Raw genomic sequence first — 24,293 nt, 5'->3', positions numbered from 1 at the left:
ATTAGATTTAATTACGTAAGAACGTGAATGAAAACAGAATCATTTCGTGTGTTTGGAATTAAATGGAACTTAACTGTTGTAAAGTTGCCGGTATTTATTATATACGGAACAAAAAATGAAGTTTGTTGCTCGGAGATTAGTGCGAACGATGTATAGCTACTGGAAAAAACATAAGCGCGGACAATTTTTTTGTATAGGTATATTTTTATCACTTGAATTTTCAGCAAAAATTTCAGCAAATTTCAACAATATTATTACAATTTACAAAACTAAATCCAATAAAAGCGTCTTTGTTCTTAGTGTATTGCAATGCATACATATTATACATCCTAGAAACTGTGAATAATTAAATCATACAATAACACACAAAATGCAGTACAGATGTTACAGAGTAAAATATTATACATTGTAAAGTAAAGTCACAATCTTGGAGATGGTTCCTACAGATACTTTTCGATATAATGAAACCACGTGAATAAGATGTTGTAAAGATAGCGAGAGTAGCAAAATTGGTCTAAAATGTGAATTCGTATGTACATGCATCGAAAACCCTGTAATTTGTACAAACAAATGGAATAAAAAAAGGATAAAATATACATTACTTTTTTGTCCCGTACCGTTGCAAGTTAATATGTATGTAGTTAAGCCCTATGTTTGTGCTTATTTATCTACCTTTTTCATGATTAATTTCGTAATGAAAGACGCAGAGATTGAGGTCTTAAGGGTTGCTTCGAATTTGTAAAGATTCATAAACATAAAACCACTTAGATACCATCCGCTCGGTCGCTCAACACCGAGCCTGTTTTCTTCCTGTTATGCTTCTTGCCCCTAAGACAGGGTGACGACCATCGTCATTCTATGATATAATAAATACCAGGCAGGTTCGTTACCTTTCTCATAAACGTAGAACTTATTCTGTACTATTCTAGTACTTATTCTGTATTCTATCCGAGCTACCTGCGTATTTTAAGGAAAGGTACCATGACTCGGCACAATGAATGGCACTGCGTATCGATCGAAAAGATGACCGCTGCAAACAAAGAAAAATCGCGAGCGATTATTCTTCAATAAATCACATCCTACCACGTAGATTAAACCCTATAATTATGGAAAATTCTTTCGAGATACTAAGCACTAGAATCGTAAGATAGATCTAGTAAGCAAAGGTAAATAAACCGCAACACAGAATTAGTTCAAAATCGAATTCAAAGGTTTATAGGTGAACAGAAAATTAAATAACGAGAATATCAATATCATCGGTCAAAATGTTAATAAATGTGGCGGCCTCCCGACGCTCGCCACTACAGGAACAGCACCACTTACAGTTTCGCGATAGTACACAATTATCTATCCAATATATATTACATAACTCCTGACCTGTCCCTAATAACCCAGCGTCTAAAGCAGGGCCCGCTAGGTAGCCTTACTGATGAGTCCACTACCAGACCCAGGACGAAACGTTCTTCCCTCTCTTTTTCTTCCTTCTTTCCTCTTTCATTCTACAGCAAATCGAAGCAACGCGCTTCAATAAAATACATAGGTGTACAAAAAGATTAAGAAAAAGGTATAGAGAAAAATAAAGGTGCGTTCACCTCGAAGGCGAACTGAATTTGGGCAAAAAAATAAATTGTCTCCTACTTTTCTTACCTACAGTTTAAAAGAAAATTGGCAATTTCAGATTACCGAAGATCTTTTGTTTATCTTAGTCGTACTTAACTTTTTAATTTTCAACTTTCTTACACAGTCATAACACAACATCGGCAAGTTTCGGTAGAATTCCCATCCTCACATTTAGTAATTTTCATTAGTTCCAATAAAGTTTTGCTCTGTACACAACGTAAATCTTTAATTGCATCTCGAAATGAATGCGTTTCTGGGAACAATAATTAATATATTTCTGAATAGCATTTCCTTTTCAAGTAGGATTTTAAAAATACTGCAAATTATATATTATTGGCTATAAATAATTGAAACTTTCTTAATTATTTATGGTAATTATGATGGTAAATTAAACATTCATTCAAAAATCATATCTGTTCTCCAAATTTAGATTCGATGTTTTACAAATGTAAACAAATCTTATAATAAATTTTAATTAAATACAAGTGCAGTAAAATAGCACTGACATTATTCGCTTTTTGACAGCTTTAATCTTATTACTGTCACACACACACACACACACACACACGCGCGCGCGCGCAATTATTATTAATATAATAAATGAATATTTATTATCATATATGCTTACGTGTTGCAATTAATTTAATGGGGTACTTCGTCTCTTATAACTTATATTAAATAACTCTGTCATATAGATATGTTTATTATATCCATCGTCATGTACATATTATGAAGGTCACCACTCACCTATCATACTTGCGTTTCTGTCATTTGTATTTGAGACAACCTTATTCTATTAAATTTTATTTAATTGTTACGTAACGACATAATATTTGGTATTCGCGACATAACTTTCGAAAATTCGATAGTGACTTGGCAAAAGTCCTCTACCGCTGGAAGAGGATCTAGAGACTTGATGTCTTTAAAAAAGTCCAATAGTGGTTCGTTGCAACATTACTCAAGTAGTTGGAACATATGGAAATGATGGAATACAAGTACGTTTACGTGTGAGGACAAAAAATTTATAATACCGAGATTTCACGACCACGTGTACCGGGTCTCTTACATTTTTAGCTCTACCGGAAAATTCTGTCTGATCAGAATTTGAACTTTTAATACTGTCAAGATCATATTAAAACTAAATTCTTTTTTGACAACATCAGCTCAACAAACCATTTCGAAATATTTTAGATGGGTGCCACATGAGTTAAGTGAAAAGAATTTGAATGATCGAACATCATATGCACATCTCTGCTTGCACGGAACAAAATCGGACCTTCCACCTTTAAACCGAAGTTGAGCATGAGCAAGAGTACGTTATGTATACGGTGGAACATACGAGTTAAATTCGGACTCCAAGAAAAGAGGCCGGCGATGTTCAATAGGAAGGGTGTTACGTCCCGACGTTTGGTTTAACGCGGGTGTGAGTTAAGGGATTAGACTTCGTTGAATAGTGATCCTTAACCATTTATGTTTTTTATACTTTATATTTCGGTACTGATGGGGAGTGTAGTCGACAAGGTTTGTGTTCTCGTGTAGTTGTTATTCTTCTAGTTGTTATTTTTCCTCTTCTGACTTTCTAACTATTCCGGCGTATTTAAAGGCTCGCCGGTGGATGTGTTTTTTAGCTAGGACATGCGGATTCGTCCTTACACATTTTTCGAAGTTTGGCGAGGGAAGCGGCTGTCGACTATTATTGGTTACTGCAAATTCTGATAAAGTAACCGCCCCAAACCGTCGGTCACCCGCAGGTACCCAGTCTTACCCTCGGGTGACGCACACGTGAGTTCCGCATGTCCTAATCTTGACCGTAGCAAGCAATAAACCCAAAAAGCGCCTCGACTTGATTTATAGGAAAACGGCACAAAGATTTAAAGAAACGAGGACGACCTTTAGTAGGTATGTGGAGTGAACAGCAATTACCTCGACTTCGAAAGTAGTGGCTGTTTGGAGATTATTCCTGCTACGGACATCTGTTTGCCAAATGTGGCTATATTTCGAACAATAAAGTCCACTGGGACTTAACAAAGGGCATCGTACTGGTTCATGATAATGCCCAGGCCATATGCTGTTTTCGAAACACCTTCAGAAACTTACTAGAGTTAGGTTGGGAAATTCTGTCGCATTCATCATACTTCCCAGACTTTGCACCCTACGGATAAGAAATTTTTCAAAAATGGGATGTAGAAATTGCCATCACGCTGACAACAAGTAGTAAATAATGATGGCAATTATATTATCTCATAAAATTTATTTAAGGTATGAAAAATGTATTATTTTGTTTCACTCTAAAGGCGGACAGAATTTCCGGATAGCCCTTAAATTTTACGGCGCATATAAAGACCAGTACACTAAATACTCGCGTATTTAACTAGTCGTTCGAAATTTATTCCAGCCATTTTACAGCACCGATTATCCTTTTTTTTTTATTTTTTTAGATACTTTATTATTTCTTCGTTCGTCTTAATCGTGCGACAACACTTTTCTAACATCTATTTAAAAACCAGAAAATGTACGTCTACGCTTTGGAGTCATCGCTGCTCTGATTGTTCGACGCAATTTCAATGTGGACGTATTCTTGCACAGCAAGATATGCGAAACAAGCAAGCGAGACAGAATTAGAGGTAGAATTCTTTTATTGCAAAGAACATTATTACTTCTTCTCACACAGATTAAAACAACGTCTATTGTGGCAATTTTATATCAATACATTATGAAAAACATGGTTATCTGTCCGAACGGAATATGTTGACAACATATTCCAAGGTCAATAAATTTAGCGATATAGATTGAATAATTGTCCAAAGGTTTCCTGTATTGATGATAGCTTAGATTGTTATGTACCAAAGGAAAGAGAATTAGACAATTGATTGTTTCAAGCAATGTTCTCTTACCATAATACAAATTACGGTACATGGATGAATGCCGCACAGCCCATTAAGCATTTAACCATCAGATAAACCAATTATCTCCTATGTTAATAATCTATAAATAGATAAATAACTAGAGAAACTTTAGAAAAGGTATGGTTATGGTAGAAAACATTGAACACCAATCAATTATGATACCGGAAAAACAATTAGTTACTTAAGTCACCAGGGAAGCATACACTACAAAAATAATGCACTCTAACACTTCCCTATACAATAAATGTAAATATAGGCAACGATAATGCTGAAGTAGTTGATAAAAACAGAATAAAGGAAGCCTACGTACCAATTGGAAATCACCAATCAATAGATCCAATCAATAAAGATGTCGCCACCTATGGAGAGAACACAATCTACTAATTATATAATAAATAATTATATAATAATAGAAAAACATAACATCGCAACCTCGATTGAAGAACTCGGAAGCGCGTAACGCTACGAAGTATGTGCAATAGCGAATGTCGCCACATTTTTGAAGAATGTTTCCAAAATCCACCAAATCTAACTTCAACCTTTAGAAAGTCTTCTTTAGATAAGAAAATATTTCTTTTACATCAGCGAAGTCAAACAAGAATATCAATCCCGCTGATTTTGGTGAAATTGAATAAACAGGCTGGCTAGAGAACCGTCGTGTTTACGAATCGCTCTGAGTGTAATAATAATGTAAAAATATTACTTGGACATACAATCAACAGACGAACACAAATTTCTTAGTATATTGTTTAACAGCTTAACTTGGAATCGCACCAGCGGTGAAATACGAGTTTTCTAGAGGAATATCTATATACAACGTTCGATACATATGTTAATTCCCGACGTTTGGTTTAACGTGGGTGTGAGTTAAGGGATTAGACTTTGTTGAAAAATGATCCTTAACCACTTATGTTTTTTATAGTTTGTATTTCGGTAACTGATGGGGAGTGTAGTCGACAAGGTTTGTGTATGTATATCGTACGGTTGATACTCCTTTAAAACTCTCGACAAATTCCTTTTGAGTCTCGACAAATTCTTGTTACACACTCGACAAATTCACGACAAAATCTTGTAATTCTCACGACACATTGATTCTCACGACAAATTGATTCTCGACAAATACTTGTTATTCTCCTGGACTCTCTAACTATTCCGGCGTATTTAAAGGCTCGCCGGTGGATGTGTTTTTTAGCTAGGACATGCGGATTCGTCCTTACACATTTTTCGAAGTTTGGTGAGGGAAGCGGCTGTCGACTATTATTGGTTACTGCAAATTCTGATAAAGTAACCGCCCCAAACCGTCGGTCACCCGCAGGTACCCAGTCTTACCCTCGGGTGACGCACACGTGAGTTCCGCATGTCCTAATCTTGACCGTAGCAAGCAATAAACCCAAAAAGCGCCTCGACTTGATTTATAGGAAAACGGCACAAAGATTTAAAGAAACGACGACGACCTTTAGTAGGTATGTGGAGGAAACAGTAATTACCTCGACTTCGAAAGTAATGGTTTTTTGGAGATTATTCCTGCTACGGACATCTGTTTGCCAAATGTAGCTATATTTCAAACAATAAAGTTCACTGGGACTTAACACTTTTCGTTCTTGGCTGGCTGAAACTCGAAAACAGGTGCAGTAATAAAAAGTTTAAACTTATCTCACGAGGCAAAAATTGTAAATTACCGAAACTTTGATCTCCTACTTAGGTAATTATTTTTAATGATAGAAAAGATTCCAAAATAAATATATGACCGTCTAATAGACCTATGTTATAAACGAATAACCCCAAACTTTGACCCGAAAGTAGTAACGTATCGGAGTCACCTCGACGTGCCCTTAAAAGCCGAAAAAGGATTGAAGTGACCTGCATAAGCAAGCGAAGCTCACGACCGTGCGCGGTAGCGCCCAACAGTGAAAGGAAAAAAAAAAGTTCAATGTTGCAATGTTAGTGCTAAAATCTAAAATTATAAACAATAGTTAATAACATTCGATTAACAATAACGCAATGGGACAAATGGTGAATCATAAAGAACACAAAAGACTAAATAAGGGATAACAACCCCCCAAACCACATTATGTAAATTACACATAACGAACAACAAACTAAAACAACAGATCAGACAAATTATAAGCAACAAAAGACCAAACAAGAGAATAAGTCTGGTACCAACACTAATTAGACGGAAATAACAAAATAAACAGTAAAAAGAAAACACCATCGCAAATATGAAACAACTAAAAGAAAAAATAACCTCATTAAAAACGGACAGCGACGAAGAAAACGAGAAACCAACATACAAAGACCTGTTAGAAAAATACAAAAGATTAACCGCTATAGTTGAAAACCTACAAAACAGTATAAACAACACTGCAAAAGAAAGTTAACAACCTGAAACTCAGGTCATGGACTACATTAATGAGGACAGCGATAATAAAGACAGCAGCTACGATAAATGGAGAAAGATAACGATAAAAAGGAGCCGGCAGCATCCCTCATCGATTAGAGCACAAGAAAAACAACTACCAGGACCCAGCGAAATCGAACCACCAAGCGTCAAAACCCAAGAAACCCTGCAAAACGACGACAAATTAGGTATAAAACTCAGAAAAATAACAAACACTAGACAAAACACTCCCATCAATCATACCACATACTACGGTAATAGGATCAACAATAATTAACGTACTATCTTCAAAAATCAAAGACTTCAACATCAAAAACATGTCGGCCAACAAAAGAATCTTACAAACAAGTGCATTACCAGAATAGAAAATTGCCTGTGAAACATTAAAACACAATAATATAGAATATTTTACATACAAACCAAAATACCCACATATATAGAATATTTTACATACCCCAATATAGAATATTTTACATACTCAAAATAGAAAAAAAAACACCACATTGTTATTAAAGGATCTAGAAGGCGACGTCAAGACAGTCGAAGTAAAACCAAAAAATTGAGAATTTCGAATTTCTATCGTTCAACAAATTTATAACCAGACGGTCCATAGAAGAATAACAGTAACATAAATAATATAAGGAGTAAGTAAATAAATAATGTAAGGAAAATACATACGATACTACACGTAGTCATAAAGTGGGAAAAATATCAAAAAATGTCCGCGTGCGATGCAAACGTTGCCGACGAATAGGCCATGTGATATTTAATTGTAATTTAAACTACCAATGCGTAAAATGTAACATTCTTACTAACCCAGGAGCTTAAAGAATAGCCCAAAGATGAGCGGAAAGCTTAAAGAACAGAGAGAAAAATCCAGCAAAAAATAACAGCAGTAAATATATAAAAAGAAGAAAGAAAAACAAAAAAATAACAGGTACAATCATAAAAACGGGCAAATCATTACAGTTCCATAGTAAGAGGTGAAAATACTATCAAACTAAGCGCTACTCCGACCCCGAACGTACTCATAGAACAGATAAAACGATACTTGAAATAACTGTAACCAGCCACCTGTCAAAAATAGCAAACTAAATAGGAACAAATAGCAATAAAATTAACATCATAGCCCAAGCCCCAATCATAGAATTCTAAATGGCGTCCCATTGCAACACCGCAAACCAGCCAACGAATAACACAGAAAAAATAGAATACAAAAAACTGGATGTACTAGAGATGAACACTAATCTCAAACGAAAGAAGAGCATGCATGATAAAATTCTTAGGCAAACACAAGACCGATTGTTAAGTCCCAGTGGACTTTATTGTTCGAAATATAGCCACATTTGGCAAACAGATGTCCGTAGCAGGAATAATCTCCAAAAAGCCACTACTTTCGAAGTCGAGGTAATTACTGTTTCCTCCACATACCTACTAAAGGTCGTCATCGTTTCTTTAAATCTTTGTGTCGTTTTCCTACAGGGTAAGACTGGGTACCTGCGGGTGACCGACGGTTTGGGGCGGTTACTTTATCAGAATTTGCAGTAACCAATAATAGTCGACAGCCGCTTCCCTCACCAAACTTCGAGAAATGTGTAAGGACGAATCCGCATGTCCTAGCTAAAAAACACACCCACCGGCGAGCTTTTAAATACGCCGGAATAGTAAGAGAGACCAGGAGAATAACAAGTATTTGTCGAGAATCAATTTTTCGTGAGAGTCAATGTGTCGTGAGAAACACAAGATTTTGTCGTGAATTTGTTGAGTGCGTAACAAGAATTTGTCGAGACTCAAAAGGAATTTGTCGAGAGTCTTAAAGGAGTAACAACCGTACGATATACATACACAAACCTTGTCGACTACACTCCCCATCAGTTACCGAAATATAAACTATAAAAAACATAAGTGGTTAAGGATCACTTTTCAACAAAGTCTAATTCCTTAATCACACCCACGCTAAACCAAACGTCGGGAACTAACACCGATATTTGCCCTCCTTTGCAAAACAACATTAAACGACAGACACCGACTAAACTTCAAAGACTATATATACATAGCTATACTGGTAAAGAACAGTAAACATAAAAATGAAATCCATTCAACCAAACCAAACCCTAGATGTCACCATAATACAACTAAAAATCCAAAACAATAATAATTTATATACAATATAATAACTACTTACGCAATCAGTAACGGTAAAAAAGAATTAATGACTCACTGAATCTATAGGATAATAATAACAATTACAACATAGCAGCCGATCTGAATGCCAAACATAGTTCCTGGAACAATCCTATAAAGAATACAAGAGGAATGGCAATCTCATATTGAATAACCGCAAATTAGATAAAATATAAAGTATCCTTACTACACACAATAACCTGCTCCTTCCCGGCCAGTAGTGCACATTCATTGATATATATGTTTAGCTGATAATAGATTACAAATTCACACTATACCCGCCCCCAACAGACTAAAAATATTAAAATCTAAGCCATCGCACGATTACCTACAATTACTTAACATAAACATCAGAAACGTAATAGAACATGCAGTGACAAACTACGAACTATAACGCTACAGACAGACACATAACACGACAAATAAAAAAGCTGAAAAGAAGTAAAAGTCACATAATAACACAAATAAACGACACACTAATAGCACAACTTAAAGACATTTTGAAAGCAATAAAATATCAAATAAAAAACCATTATTCCCATCAATAAACAACATTTTCAGAACTAAAGAACACAATACTGCAGGCAACCTAAAAATTCCACGGTCAAACACAGAAATAATAAAAAAGCAGAATTAGACTCAAAACACATAAAAATCGAATATATATAGGAGCATACTTTGAATCAGCACACACAGAGAACAGTCGCATGGGGAATCAACAGCTATCAAATATAATTAAATAGAAAATAGATATGATATATGTATAAAACATGAAATAAACAAAAGATTAAAGACAAACGCAACAACCAAACAATAACCACCTTTAATGACACAAAAAGAGCGGACAATCCAGACGGAAACACTATACCAGCCAACTACTTCGCATCTTTCATGAAATTACAGTACACGTTAAGAAAGTTAAATAGTCCTAAAAAACTTATCACCTCTATACACATTCTACTACGCAATATTATTTATTTTAGCAACTGCTTAAACCGCTCATACTTTCCCAAAAACTGTAAAATAGCTACATTAAGAGAAGAAAAAAAGACGGAGGGGAAGATACTAACAAGCTAACTAAGCAAAATATTTGAAACTACAATAAACAACTCGATAAACCAATTCTACACTAACAACAACCTAATCCCAGAAACTCAATTTGAATTCAGATATAAGCACTCAACGGTACATGCAGTATCAAAATTCACCTCCGACATATGTCGAGCAAGAAACGCGGGTGACTGCGTTGGAGGAAAATTCATCGACTTAGAAAAATCCTTCGATACGGTATGGCTAGATGAATTTTTTATACAAATTAATAAAAAAAAACATTCCAACACACCTAACAAAACTCATATAACCCACGATAAACAGTTCTATGTAACAGAAAACATAAACACCTCCAGCAAAGCATTTACAATCAAAGAAGGTCTGCAGCAAGGTACCGTAAACTCTTCAATACAATTCAGTATACGTATACATAAGCGACCCGTCGTTGATGGAGACCCACGGAATTTCCGCGTGCATCACTTGAAGGCAACTCCGCGCCTGAGAGTGAACCTCGGTTTGGGGGCGGCCACCTAGTTCAGATTTTTGTCCAATAGCATAATTCGGCCGTTTCTCTCATCACTCGGTATAGTTTGTATTTGGACCTATCCGTGTGCCTCAACCTCCACAACGATATTTGATTTAGAATTGCAATTTTTCCGGATCTTCGCTGGGATATGTTAGAACTGACTTAGCGCTCCAGCGGTTGAGACGTGTGAAATAAAGAGTATCACGGAATCGAAATCTTAGTCTGTTTTCTTCTCTATTAGGATGGTGGTCTTTTGCCCAACAGAACATAGTTTTTTTTTCGGCACACCGCTATGCAAAATCGGCCAAGCCCGAACCATCGGTATTCATCCCGATAACCCGTGGGCAATACCAAACACAGTCCGTTACCTAGTGTGGAGTGAGAGTATACCTAGACTTCCACCTCAATTAAATTAGACATGTAGCTAACCAAATTACCAGAGTACAAAAAACATTCGCAATCAACAAAAGACTTTTTTACTCTAAACACTTTAATAACCAAGTAAAACTCCTGTGTTATAAAATTTTAATACAACCAATCTTAACCTATGGATGTTGTTGCAGCTACCACGCGGAATTTTCACGTCGTTGATTCCTCTTGAAGGTTGTAAGGCTCCGATTGAACGCGGTTGCTCGCGATGCTGTCCACCAACTTAATATTGGACAGCTTATTCTAACTAAATTTCGTTCGTTTACGTTTCTCCTACAATTCGACCGTTTTTGTGAGAGGTTGTTCGTTCGTTGATCGTGTGTGAGCGACTGACGTTTAACTCGTTAGTTTTTTGGGAGTTTGTCCGCTGCTTCCTCCACCGTGCAGGGAGTGGACATTGTTGGTATTTGCCGAAACGATGCAAATTACCAATCAGTGTTCCCCTTCGAGTATTGTCCACACCCTTTTGTGCGCCCGAAGCGGGAATTCGTCTCAAAAGGGTGGGAAGATAACTGCACGGACGTGGAACCTTCCAAGTTCCTCAGTGACGTTTTGGGAATTTCCCTAAGGTCAAGATTTCGGTCCGGTCTCATTAAGTGCACGGTTCGATGTCCCGCTGCGAGCACATGTTGGTCCGACCCTTGAGAAATCCCTCGTTTACAACAGGCGATGCCTATTGAGGAGGTTAAAATTAAATATTCTAAAGACTATTGTGTCGAAGGTCGCGAACGTTTACGAAATTACTTAAAACGTCTTAATGTCAAAAATAGCCTTTTTGTCACGAACGTATAATAAACGAAGTCTTCGAAGACTCCACGTTTTATTTGTTCCGTCGGTCCGAACAATCTTTTTAAATGGATCGTTATGTTTTTTTTTCTCCGTAATACGGTAGAGCATCTTAAAACAAGTTCAGCGACCTGTAACATGAAGCCATTGAAGGTCATAGAAAGTAGAAAAAGGCGATAATACTTATAGTTTTGGTAGTAAATGAAGCATACGTTTATAATAGGTGCTCGAAACGATGACCATCGCTGTCAGAACTTATTGACGCACTTATTGACAACAGTGTAACAATTCGCTGTTGCATGTCGTAAGGTGTAGTTGGTACTTTTTTGTACAGTTTCTCTTTCAGTGTTTCCCATAGAAAGAAATCTAGAGGTGTTATGTCTGGTGAACAAGCTGGCCACGATATTGAACCGTCGCGTCCAATCCAATGATTTCGATCCAATGTAAAATTGGCATTGTTGTTTATGAACGCGTCATAAATTCAGAAGACCCCACGTTTATTGCTGCTCGGTGTCGGTCGGAAAAGACTGACCCATTTATCCATACTAATCTTATCCTGTTTAACTTATCCTGCAAACCATTAAAATGCCATTCGAGCAGTATTTATTCACAGTGAAGTACACGATAAACATTACGCATTTCTCTACTGTTTACAATACGTATTGTTAAGTCCCAATGGACTTCATTGTTAAATATAGCCACATTTGGCAAACAGATGTCCGTAGCAGGAATAATCTCCAAAAAGCCACTACTTTCGAAGTCGAGGCAATTGCTGTTCACTCCACATACCTACTAAAGGTCGTCGTCGTTTCTTTAAATCTTTGTGCCGTTTTCCTATAAATCAAGTCGAGGCACTTTTTGGGTTTATTGCTTGCTACGGTCAAGATTAGGACATGCGGAACTCACGTGTGCGTCACCCGAGGGTAAGACTGGGTACCTGCGGGTGACCGACGGTTTGGGGCGGTCACTTTAACAGAATTTGCAGTAACCAATAATAGTCGATAGCCGCTTCCCTCACCAAACTTCGAAAAATGTGTAAGGACGAATCCGCATGTCCTAGCTAAAAAACACATCCACCGGCGAGCCTTTAAATACGCCGGAATAGTTAGAAAGTCAGAAGGGGAAAAATAACAACTAGAAGAATAACAACTACACGAGAACACAAACCTTGTCGACTACACTCCCCATCAGCACCGAAATATAAAGTATAAAAAAAACATAAGTGGTTAAGGATCATTATTCAACGAAGTCTAATCCCTTAACTCACACCCGCGTTAAACCAAACGTCGGGACGTAACATGGTCCTTCGAGCCGGATACTCACAATATTGAGTTTATCCAGTGATTGTCGAAATCGGTAACTAACGTGATTCGGGAGTGAATATTGAACTATATCGAAACTGTCGTGCACATAACAACTGTCGAGCCTTTTGGCAATTGTGATATTTGTCGAGTCATAAGTGGCTACAAAATAACTGTCGTTGTCGTCAAGAATAATTTGAGAGTGACCATCAAATTATTTTAAACCCTGCGTTTTGTATAAACGCAATATATCTCATTACTATACCGATACGTGGCAGTGAGTTGGAACAGGGTGGACTCATAACCCTGTCGTCGAAGAAGAATTTGATTTCATTAACGGAGACAAAACCCAGAAGAGGCTCTCCCTTACATGTCGAGATCCAGCTACTGAGCAGAGAGGACATCAATTGAGACGTCGCAGTTCTGATCAGATCACCCAAGGCATCCGCTCATCAGTCATCGTACACGCGTGGATCAAACAGGATTCACCAAGAATCACCACTGGCGCAATACTCAACAAGGTCGAAGTTCATCGTCAAGGTAAGCTGCTTATTGCGCCACCAATATTCCATCCACGAATCCACGTCGTTACTCACTGCTTAATAAGTTAAAATTGTCGAAATGGCTGAACGTATACCGCAACTTAAAACCAAAATCGCGAACTCGAAGAGAAAAATAAGCAATTTCGTAAGATTTGTCGACGGATATGTAGCCGAGCGCGACTTTCCAAGTCTAGAGAAGCGAATGCAAGACATCGACAAAGAACTCGCGGAGTTTAGCAATCAATATGTCGAATTAGAAATGCTTTTAAATGATCCCAGCCTGGCGGAAACTTGCACCGAATACGAAGAAATGTATTATACCGCGTACGGGAAGGCAACATCGTTCATGAGGGAAGCATCGCCTCAAGTGAGTTCTCTAAACGATGCAAGCATTATTCAAGGTGGTATACGTGAATCTCCACTTAGCGTAGTTCAGAACACCAAAAGATCGCTACCGCGAATAAACTTGCCGTGCTTTCGCGGGTCATATGAATCGTGGCTAGGATTTCATGATTTATTTAAATCCCTTGTCGATGACGATAATAATATTCCGGATATTGAAAATTATATCACTTGAAGGGTTGCTTGAAGGACGAAGCCGCGGAAGTCATCGCGTCGATCGAAATGTCGTCCGAAAATTATAGGGTTGCTTGGGGTCTCTTAAAAGAACGATACGATAATCGAAAGGTTATTCGTCAAACCCATGTGAAGGCATTGTTAAATTTAAAACATTTATCGAAGGAAAATTCCGTGCGGTCACTTATCGATCAGGTGCAGAAACATGTTCGAGCACTCGAAGCATTAAACGAGCCAGTTGACCACTGGGATACTCTATTAATAGAGATAATAAAACAAAAATTATTCATGTCGCTTATCGAAAAGTGGGAGGAGGCTAGTTGCGAATCCACTATTCCCACTTTCAAGGAATTTCTAACTTTCCTACAACATCGGGCTCAGTTGGAGGAAGCAAAACCTCAAAGTATTATCAAGTCTGTAGCCCCGTCGGAAATAAAGCCAAATACTCGATCTAAATACCGCCCGCGACACGCATTTGTGTCGTCAACTTCCAAGCTAGCTTGTCCTCATTGTACGGGCCAACATCAAATCTATCGCTGCGAGACATTCAAACAATTACCGCCAACGAAACGATTCGAAGAAGCAAAAAAACAGGCGCTGTGCATAAATTGCCTTCGGTCAAATCATCGCTCCATCGACTGTACAGCGCCTCCCTGTCGTATTTGCCATAAAAGGCACAACTTTCTTCTTCATTTCGATAAGAAACCCGACAATCATCAGGAGTCCGAATCTGTTCCAAACCAAGCGGTTATCAATTTACAGGCACAAGTTTCATCTGAGGGACTACTAGCTACAGCTATTGTAGAATTAGTAAATGCTCAGGGTAAAACTATAACTTGCCGAGCCTTCTTGGATGCTGGATCACAGGCTAACTTCGTAACCGAAAGAGTAGCTTCGTTGTTGAATTTAGATAGGAAGTTGGTAGATATTTCAATTTTGGGTGTCGAAAATATTACGACCGATATAAACCATTCAGTGTCGGCCACAGTAAAATCGCGATTCAGCAAATATTCTAAGAGGTTAGACTTTCTGGTTTTGAATCGAATCACTAGGGCTATGCCATCAATACCAGTAGACCGAACTAAATTCGAAATCCCGCGAAATATTATATTAGCTGACCCCGAGTTCTACAAGTCTTCGGAGGTTGATCTATTAATTGGGGTGAAATTATTCTATAAATTGTTATGTGTCGGACAAATAACGTTAAAGAATCTCTCTGATGTAGTGCTGCAAAAAACCCAGTTAGGATGGATTGTGGCAGGGGAGATAAATGGATCATTGTTGCAGACCAGACTCCAGTGTTTTTGTACATCATCAACCCCATCAGATGCAAATCTGACTAGGTTTTGGGAGCTGGAAGAGATTCCATTAAAAAGGGTATTATCATCTGAGGAGCAGGCGTGTGAAAATCATTTTAAAGACAGCATTCAACGTAACTCCAAAGGTCGATATGTCGTGAGATTACCGTTTAATAATAATAAGAAAAATTTAGGGGAATCTCGGTCGGTCGCGCTTCGTCGCTTTTACTTCTTGGAGAAAAAATTCCAAAGGGATCCTGCGCTAAAAGAAAAGTATTGCGAATTTCTCGCAGAATACCACAAGCTAAATCATATGTCGCTAGCAGAACCCAACGATACTAAAAATAATTTCTACTTTCCTCATCATGCGGTAATGAAGGCAGATAGTATCACAACAAAGATTCGTGTCGTTTTTGATGGTTCGGCGAAAACATCATCGGGTACATCGCTGAACGACTCATTAATGGTTGGTCCAACGATTCAGGACGACCTATTTAGTATATTAAACCGGTTTAGATCTCATCGATACGCATTTACAGCCGATATAGAAAAAATGTACAGGCAGATCTTAGTGCATCCAGATGATGCGGCTTATCAACGAATTCTATTTCGCAAAAATCCGGAGGAAAACATAAGAGAATTCACCCTCAATACCGTGACGTATGGCACTTCGTGCGCTCCCTTTCTCGCTATCCGTACTTTACATCAATTGGCCAGTGACGAAAGAGCTCAGCATCCCATGGCAGCTACCGTACTGACAAGGGACTTCTATGTCGACGATTTACTAACAGGTGCAAATACAATCCAAGAGGCTATAGCTCTTCGCGATGAGTTGATTGCGCTTTTACAAAAAGGAGGTTTCCCACTTCGCAAATGGAACTCCAATAACCGATCATTAATACCTGAAACCGAAATTTCATCGAACCCTCGCAAGTCACCTGTCGCTTGATCCCAACAATGCGGTAAAAACCCTAGGTATTCATTGGAATTCGCATAAGGATGTCATATTTTACAGGGTGACATTACCAGAATCTTCAAGGGTCGTAACCAAACGTTCTATTCTGTCGCAGGTCGCAAAATTATTTGATCCACTAGGGTTATTAGGTCCAGTTATCGTTAGGGCGAAAATAATAATTCAACTACTTTGGAAAGCAGGAGTGTCATGGGACGAGTCAATCCCCACAGATATCCATACGGTGTGGGTGCAATTCAAGGAGCAGTTACCATGTTTGGAGGAGATTAGTTTCGATAGGTTAATCGTCACACCCAATTCGAATGAAATTCAAATGCACGGTTTTTGCGACGCGAGCGAAAGAGCGTACGGAGCCTGCATTTATTTGCGCTCAACCAACGCGAAAGGTCAGTGTCGTATATCCCTAATTTGCTCGAAATCGCGAGTCGCCCCGGTAAAATCCTGTACCTTACCTCGTTTGGAACTATGTGCTGCCCTTTTACTCGCACGATTGTATTCAGCAACGGAACGGGCGTTGCAGCTTAAATTACATAAAGTTTATCTTTGGTCGGACTCTACAATAACTCTGCATTGGATAAATACGGAGCCTCGTTTGTTGAAAACATTCGTATCCAATCGAATCGCTGAAATTCAAACTTATTCAAAACACTGTGAATGGCGGCACGTCTCCACACAGGATAATCCTGCAGACTTGATATCGAGGGGACAAACGCCACAGGAATTTGTAGATTCTAAAATTTGGAAAACCGGACCTGAATGGCTTTCTCGCGAGGAACAGTTTTGGCCTACGAAATTTAAAATCTATTTAAATGAAGTTCCTTAGAAACGTACAATTGTTGTTTCTTCAGCGTGCGTAAATTTAAATCCGAGGGACGACAGGGTCGTAAAAAATCACGGGTCCTTTAAAATGCTTAAACGAGTGTTCGGGTATGTCTTGCGTTTCATTCATAATTCAAAACACAATATAGAAAAACGGACGGGACCCCTCACAGCAAGCGAAATTGACACCGCGAAGGACAAAATTATACTAATTGCGCAGTCGGTGGTGTTTTTCAAAGAAATTCAATCTTTACGCAACGAAGGGAGAATACCGAATAAAAGTCGTTTAACGTCATTGAAACCATTCCTATATAATAGCGGAGTTCTTCGTGTAGGGGGTAGGCTGCGTAATTCAGAATTGCCTGAAGAACAGAAGCATCAAATGCTACTGCCGCCCGACCATCACATAACTCGCCTTATTATTCGGGAAGAACACGAAAGGCTTAAACATGCCGGACCACAAGCCACTCTATATTCGGTCCGCGAACATTTTTGGCCACTTGACGGTCGAAATGTTACACGAAAAATTGTTTATAATTGCGTGCGATGCTTCCGCGCGAAACCACGCGGCGTAGAGTACGTAATGGGTGATCTCCCTCAAGAACGCGTATCCTCTTCCCGCCCCTTTCTTAATGTCGGTGTCGATTATTGCGGGCCACTATACATCAAAGAAAAACGCTTTCGAAATCAGAACAAAATCAAAGTTTATGTCGCTATCTTTGTTTGTATGGCTACTAAAGCGGTTCACTTGGAACTATCAAGCGATTTGACTACAGAAGCATTTATTGGTTGCTTAAGAAGACTCTTCTCTAGACGAGGAATCGCGAAAACAATCCAATCTGATAACGCAACAAATTTTGTCGGCGCTAGTCGAGAACTCATCGAACTCTATGAGTTATTTCAGTCCAAGCAACACAAAGAAACAGTACAGGGGTTTCTCACGGATCAAAATATTACTTGGACCTTCATTCCTCCACGCTCACCGCATTTTGGGGGACTATGGGAAGCGGCGGTAAAGTCGTTCAAACATCACCTTATTCGTACAGTAGGAGACACACTATTGACTTTCGAGCAATTAGAAACGTACGTTATCGAAATTGAAGCCATATTAAACTCGCGTCCCTTGTCACCCATGTCGTCCGATCCCAATGATATGTAACCTTTGACTCCTGGACATTTCTTGATTGGTGGCCCTTTAACCAGCTTTCCACAGATGAACTTCGAGACCACGGGATCTAATCGTTTATCAGCCTGGCAACGTGCACAAAAATTGCGTCAGCATTTTTGGCGCAGGTGGCACAAAGAATACTTGCATCAATTGACTGTTCGCAGCAAATGGCAATCTAATCCGTGTGACAACATTCAGCTTGGAACGCTAGTTGTCATCAAAGAAGACAACCTTCCTCCACTTCAATGGAAACTCGGAAGAATCGTCGCCGTTCATCCTGGACCAGACGGTGTCAACAGGGTAGCTACAGTGAAGACCGACAAAGGAGAGTACAAACGATGTACCAAGAAACTCTGTCCTCTTCCTGTCGAATAATTGTCGCAAATCAAACATTATAACTTTATTTGTACATTGAACCATAGTTAAGGATCCGAGTAGGTTAAGACACACGGATAAATAACTCAACCTAATGTAGTAGCTGTGTAGAAGATAAAATTAAGTATAGAGTTGCCAGAAATCCGAACATATAATTAAACTACTGTAAACCATTTATATGTTGAAAATTGTATTCAATTAAACAACAAGCTCATGTGATTGAACGTGTCCGTTCAAGGGGGCCTGCATGTTAAGTCCCAGTGGACTTTATTGTTCGAAATATAGCCACATTTGGCAAACAGATGTCGGTAGCAGGAATAATCTCCAAAAAGCCACTACTTTCGAAGTCGAGGTAATTACTGTTCACTCCACATACCTACTAAAGGTCGTCGTCGTTTCTTTAAATCTTTGTGCCGTTTTCCTATAAATCAAGTCGAGGCGCTTTTTGGGTTTATTGCTTGCTACGGTCAAGATTAGGACATGCGGAACTCACGTGTGCGTCACCTGAGGGTAAGACTGGGTACCTGCGGGTGACCGACGGTTTGGGGCGGTTACTTTATCAGAATTTGCAGTAACCAATAATAGTCGACAGTCGCTTCCCTCACCAAACTTCGAAAAATGTGTAAGGACGAATCCGCATGTCCTAGCTAAAAAACACACCCACCGGCGAGCCTTTAAATACGCCGGAATAGTTAGAAAGTCAGAAGAAGAAAAATAACAACTAGAAGAATAACAACTACACGAGAACACAAACCTTGTCGACTACACTCCCCATCAGTACCGAAATATAAAGTATAAAAAAAACATAAGTGGTTAAGGATCATTATTCAACGAAGTTTAATCCCTTAACTCACACCCGCGTTAAACCAAACGTCGGGACGTAACACGTATGTTTTATTTATTACATTATTACTTGCAGTTACTTACTTGCATTTGTCTACCTCCTATGACCTTCAATGGCTTCATGTTACGGGTCGTTGAACTCATTTTAAGATGCTTCACTACCGATCCATTTAAAAAAATGAAGGTCAAATGTCCGATATACTTTCACTTACAAAAAAACTATTTTCGCCAACGGATAGGCCCCTTTGTACTGTGCAATTTTATATCAGCAAAAATTTCTGGGAACCTTATAGTTTCAAAGATATCTGAGGTGCGAATAGTTACTCCCCCACCCTGTATATAAAGTGAAACTTTTAAACCAAGTAGAAGTAACGTATTCATATAAATTAAATCCACGCTGTTCTTTTATTTGGATTTTCTAAGAGGATATTAAGTAATATCGATGGTTATCGACAAAGAGTAAAAACGGAAAGTTGTGTAGGAAGAATATTTATAAATTACACATATATAGATATTAGACATACAGTTAACTATGTTTCATTGTATCAATCTTAGAAATTGATAGTACGTTATTATGTGGTTCAACAACGCTACATGTCTCGCACGAAGACTATCGGCTTTGTACCATCGCGATATTTTTCTCTTAACCGAGCATTGACATCGACAGAGTAGTGCTTCGGGATGCGATTGGGAGCCCTAGTAGACAGGGGTCGACGTAAATCCCTACCCGGTCTTTGTTTTGACTCGACTTCTTGCCGCGTGCAATCCTACTGCACTAATTCTAATGTTTTACAAAAATATACTGTTTAATGAAATAAGAAAGAGGAACTTTGTCTATGTGTGTAACCGAATGTGTTTGTAAATCGTCTTGGCCGGAGGGAAGTAAACATTTCCCGTAGTGTACTAGAGATTATACTGTTTCGAATGACCGTTTTTCTTAAATTACTAATCGAATACACTCGAGAGTGTTGGAGTTCAACGATGCCGGGTCGGCTGCGCCGACCAAGTCCGATAGTCCGCTGTTTTCGTCCTTAAAAGCCGAGAGTCTCGGGGAACGCATTACATTGTGTTTCTTTACGGTTCCCGACACGGTTACTCTCTTGGATAGTCGTTATACACTCACTACGGTTTCACCGCGTCTCTTGTAAAAATAATCTACTTAATAAATTAAATTTACAACAGGTTGTGGGCCCAGGGTCGGTGTATAGTGATTAAGGTAACAGCAAAGACAGTGAGAAAGGTTTTAAGTGACATAAAGTTTAACAAAGTGAAGCACAATGTCTTATGGTACAAGTGGCACTCAGTTTGCGATCCAGAAACTAAATAGTGAAAACTACTCGGTGTGGAGTTATAAACTGGAACTATTGTTAATTAAAGAAAAATTGTGGGAAGTGATCACGGAAAATAAACCGGAACCAGTGAACGCTGCGTGGACGCTTAAAGACAATGAAGCACGTGCTACAATTGGACTTTTAGTAGACGATAACCAATTGCAGCACATCCGGAAAGCGAAAACGGCACGCGAAGCTTGGAATTCCTTAAAAGAATATCATCAAAAGGCCACTTTAACAAGTAAAGTTCTTTTGTTAAAGCGTTTGTGCCGTACGGTAATGAAGGAAGATGGTGATATGGAACATCACATTACCACGATGTCAGGATATTTCGAGCAATTATCCGCTCTCGGACAGGATTTACCGGATAATTTGATGGCTGCAATGCTGCTCGGAAGTCTTCCGGAATCATACGAAACTTTAGTTACAGCCCTGGAAAGCAGGCCCGAGGAGGATTTCACATTAAAACTTGTAAAAGGTAAATTAATCGATGAGTTCAAAAGACGCAAAGGCGCCAAAGATACAAGGGAAAATATATCAAATACGGAATCAGCGTTGAAATCGCATTTTAAAGGTAAAACCGGTGCACAACCCAAAAGGACTTGTTATTTTTGTAAAAAATCCGGACATTTGAAAAACGATTGCACGAAATACAAGTCGTGGAAAAGCAAGAAAGAAAATGCGAATACAGTGTCGAAAGAAAAATCGTCAAGCGAACATTGTTTTTACGCGAAGAATTCGGCGGACAGTTCTGAGGAAACGTGCATCAAAGTCGGAACGCACACAAACAAAAAACTACACTGCTGGATAGTCGATTCTGGTGCAACGAATGTCTTCATCAAAAGAATTTTTTCAAGAATTCAACGCGGAAAAGGGAGGACACGTGCGTCTCGCGGACGAAGACAAAACGGTTGATGTGCACGGAATCGGATCAGGTACAGTAAAGTGTGTAGTAGATTCAGGTAAAGTTTCCGAGATGAAAGTGCGTGACGTGCTGTATGTTCCGTCGCTCGGTTCTAGTTTGCTATCCGTAAGGAAGCTGACGAAAGACAAGTATATCGTGACCTTCGACGATAAAGACTGTAAAATTTCGAGGGATGGACAATTACGCGCGGTTGCAACACTATCTCCCGATCTTTATCGGGTGAAAACGGTCGAAAGTGCGTGCGTTGCGAGTGACGAAATCGATACCAAACATACAGACAATTGCCAACACACTTGGCACCGACGTTTTGGTCACCGGGACCCCAACGCGATAAGCGAGCTTGTCGGCAAAGGACTCGCCACAGGCATAAAGATAACAAACTGCGGTCAAAGAATAACCTGTGAATGTTGCATCATGGGAAAAATGTCGCGAATACCGTTCCCTAAGGAGTCGAAAAATAGGTCAACTAAGATTTTAGAACTTGTTCACACGGACGTTTGCGGGCCCATGCAAACAATTACGCCAGGCAATAAAAGGTATATTTTAACCATCATTGATGATTATTCCCGTTATACCCATGTCTATCTATTAAATCATAAGAACGAAGCTGTAGGTCGTATCAAGGAATTTGTGGAAATGGCAAAAACACAAGTTCAAAAGAAACCGAAGAAGATACGATCGGATAGAGGAAGGGAATATATTAATGAAGAATTGCAAGGGTACTTGAGAAAAGAAGGCATTCAAGTACAATATACCGCCGCATGCTCACCGCAACAAAACGGTGTCGCGGAGCGGAAGAACAGATCCTTATTAGAAATGTCGCGATGTATGCTGCTAGACGCGGATTTACCGAAAAAGTATTGGGGAGAGGCGTTAAATACGGCTAACTATTTACAGAATCGTTTACCAACAAAAGCGACAGGAAAAACCCCATTCGAGCTATGGTTTTCAAAAAAACCAGACGTCGGAAATCTACACATCTTCGGGTGCGGTGCATACGTTCACGTCCATAAAGAGCAACGAAAAAACTGGACAATAAAGCAGAGAAATACGTTTTCGTTGGTTATTCCGAAGAGTCGAAGGCCTACAGATTGCTGGACAGGAATACAAATAAAATTAAAATCAGCCGCGACGTGGTGTTTTTGGATAAAACAAATAAATCGATTAACACGACTAACAACGAAGTCACTTTTCCGACAATGATTAACCATGGCGAGGATGATCAAGAGAGCCTAGAAGGCGAAAAATCCGAAGAGGAGTCGTCGGAAGAACACAGCTCAGAGGATTTCTTCGAAGCAGAAGATGTGTTGGAGGCTCCAACAACTGAAGAACGCGTCCAGTGCAGACGATCAGAGAGACCGAACCGTGGTGTGCCACCGGATAGGTACATGGCTTCCCTAAACAAAGTAACGATCAAAGGAAGCGAGCCGAAGGATATAAAGGAGGCATTATCGGGACCAGATAAAGTCCAGTGGAAAAACGCCATGGACGAAGAAATTGCTTCTTTAAAGAAAAACAGTGTATGGGATGTAGTGCCTAAACCGGAAAATAAAAACATTGTTACGTGCAAATGGGTGTATAAGGTAAAACATAACAGTGACGGGACTATTAAAAGACATAAAGCCCGACTCGTTGCACGTGGTTTTTCTCAGAAATACGGCGTCGACTACGATGAAGTGTTTGCACCCGTCGTAAGACAAACAACTTTAAGAACTTTTTTAGCAATTGCAGGTCAGAAAAATATGCTGGTGAAACATTTCGACGCAAAAACGGCGTTTCTGAATGGAAATTTAACAGAAACGATATATATGGAGCAGCCCAAAGGTTACGTCATATCAGGCAAAGAGGATCATGTCTGCAAATTGAGGAAGGGCATTTACGGATTGAAGCAGGCAGCCAAGGTATGGAATGATCAATTAAATGACCTATTAAAAGAAAACGGGTATATACAAAGTAAAATAGATCCGTGCTTGTATACAAAGCGTTATAAGGAACAAGCAATTTATTTAATTATTTACGTAGACGACATTTTGATCGCTGCAAAATCCGTAGATCATATTAATGAAGCAGCGAATTGTTTGGTAAAGCAATTTCAACTCACTGATCTTGGATTATTAAAGCACTATCTCTCTATAGAAATAGAAAAAGATAAAGACGGTTTTTACCGTATGAAGCAAACCAAATACATACAGAAACTTCTAAACAGATTTGGTCTAGAAGATGCAAAAGGTTCCAGCATA

At 38.9% G+C, this 24,293-nt stretch overlaps 1 protein-coding gene across 5 annotated transcripts in view; it reads right to left on the bottom strand.

Annotated features, from left to right (window-relative positions):
* The window catches only part of LOC143432257 (uncharacterized), a 110,282-nt gene that overhangs the window by 33,485 nt on the left and 52,504 nt on the right, over nucleotides 1–24,293 (bottom strand). The window contains exon 2 of one of the 5 annotated variants that reach the window (XM_076909032.1): nucleotides 4,837–4,885. The exons of the other annotated variants lie outside the window; for them this stretch is intronic. The gene's annotated coding sequence lies outside the window, so the exon portion shown is untranslated. The remainder of the gene's footprint in view (nucleotides 1–4,836; nucleotides 4,886–24,293) is intronic. 5 annotated transcript variants of the gene reach the window in all.

Source organism: Xylocopa sonorina, unplaced genomic scaffold, assembly GCF_050948175.1.
Source record: "Xylocopa sonorina isolate GNS202 unplaced genomic scaffold, iyXylSono1_principal scaffold0076, whole genome shotgun sequence".
Classification (NCBI taxonomy): Eukaryota; Metazoa; Arthropoda; class Insecta; order Hymenoptera; family Apidae; genus Xylocopa; species Xylocopa sonorina.
Note: the sequence above shows the minus strand (reverse complement) of the source record. Positions and strands in the feature narration are given on the sequence as shown.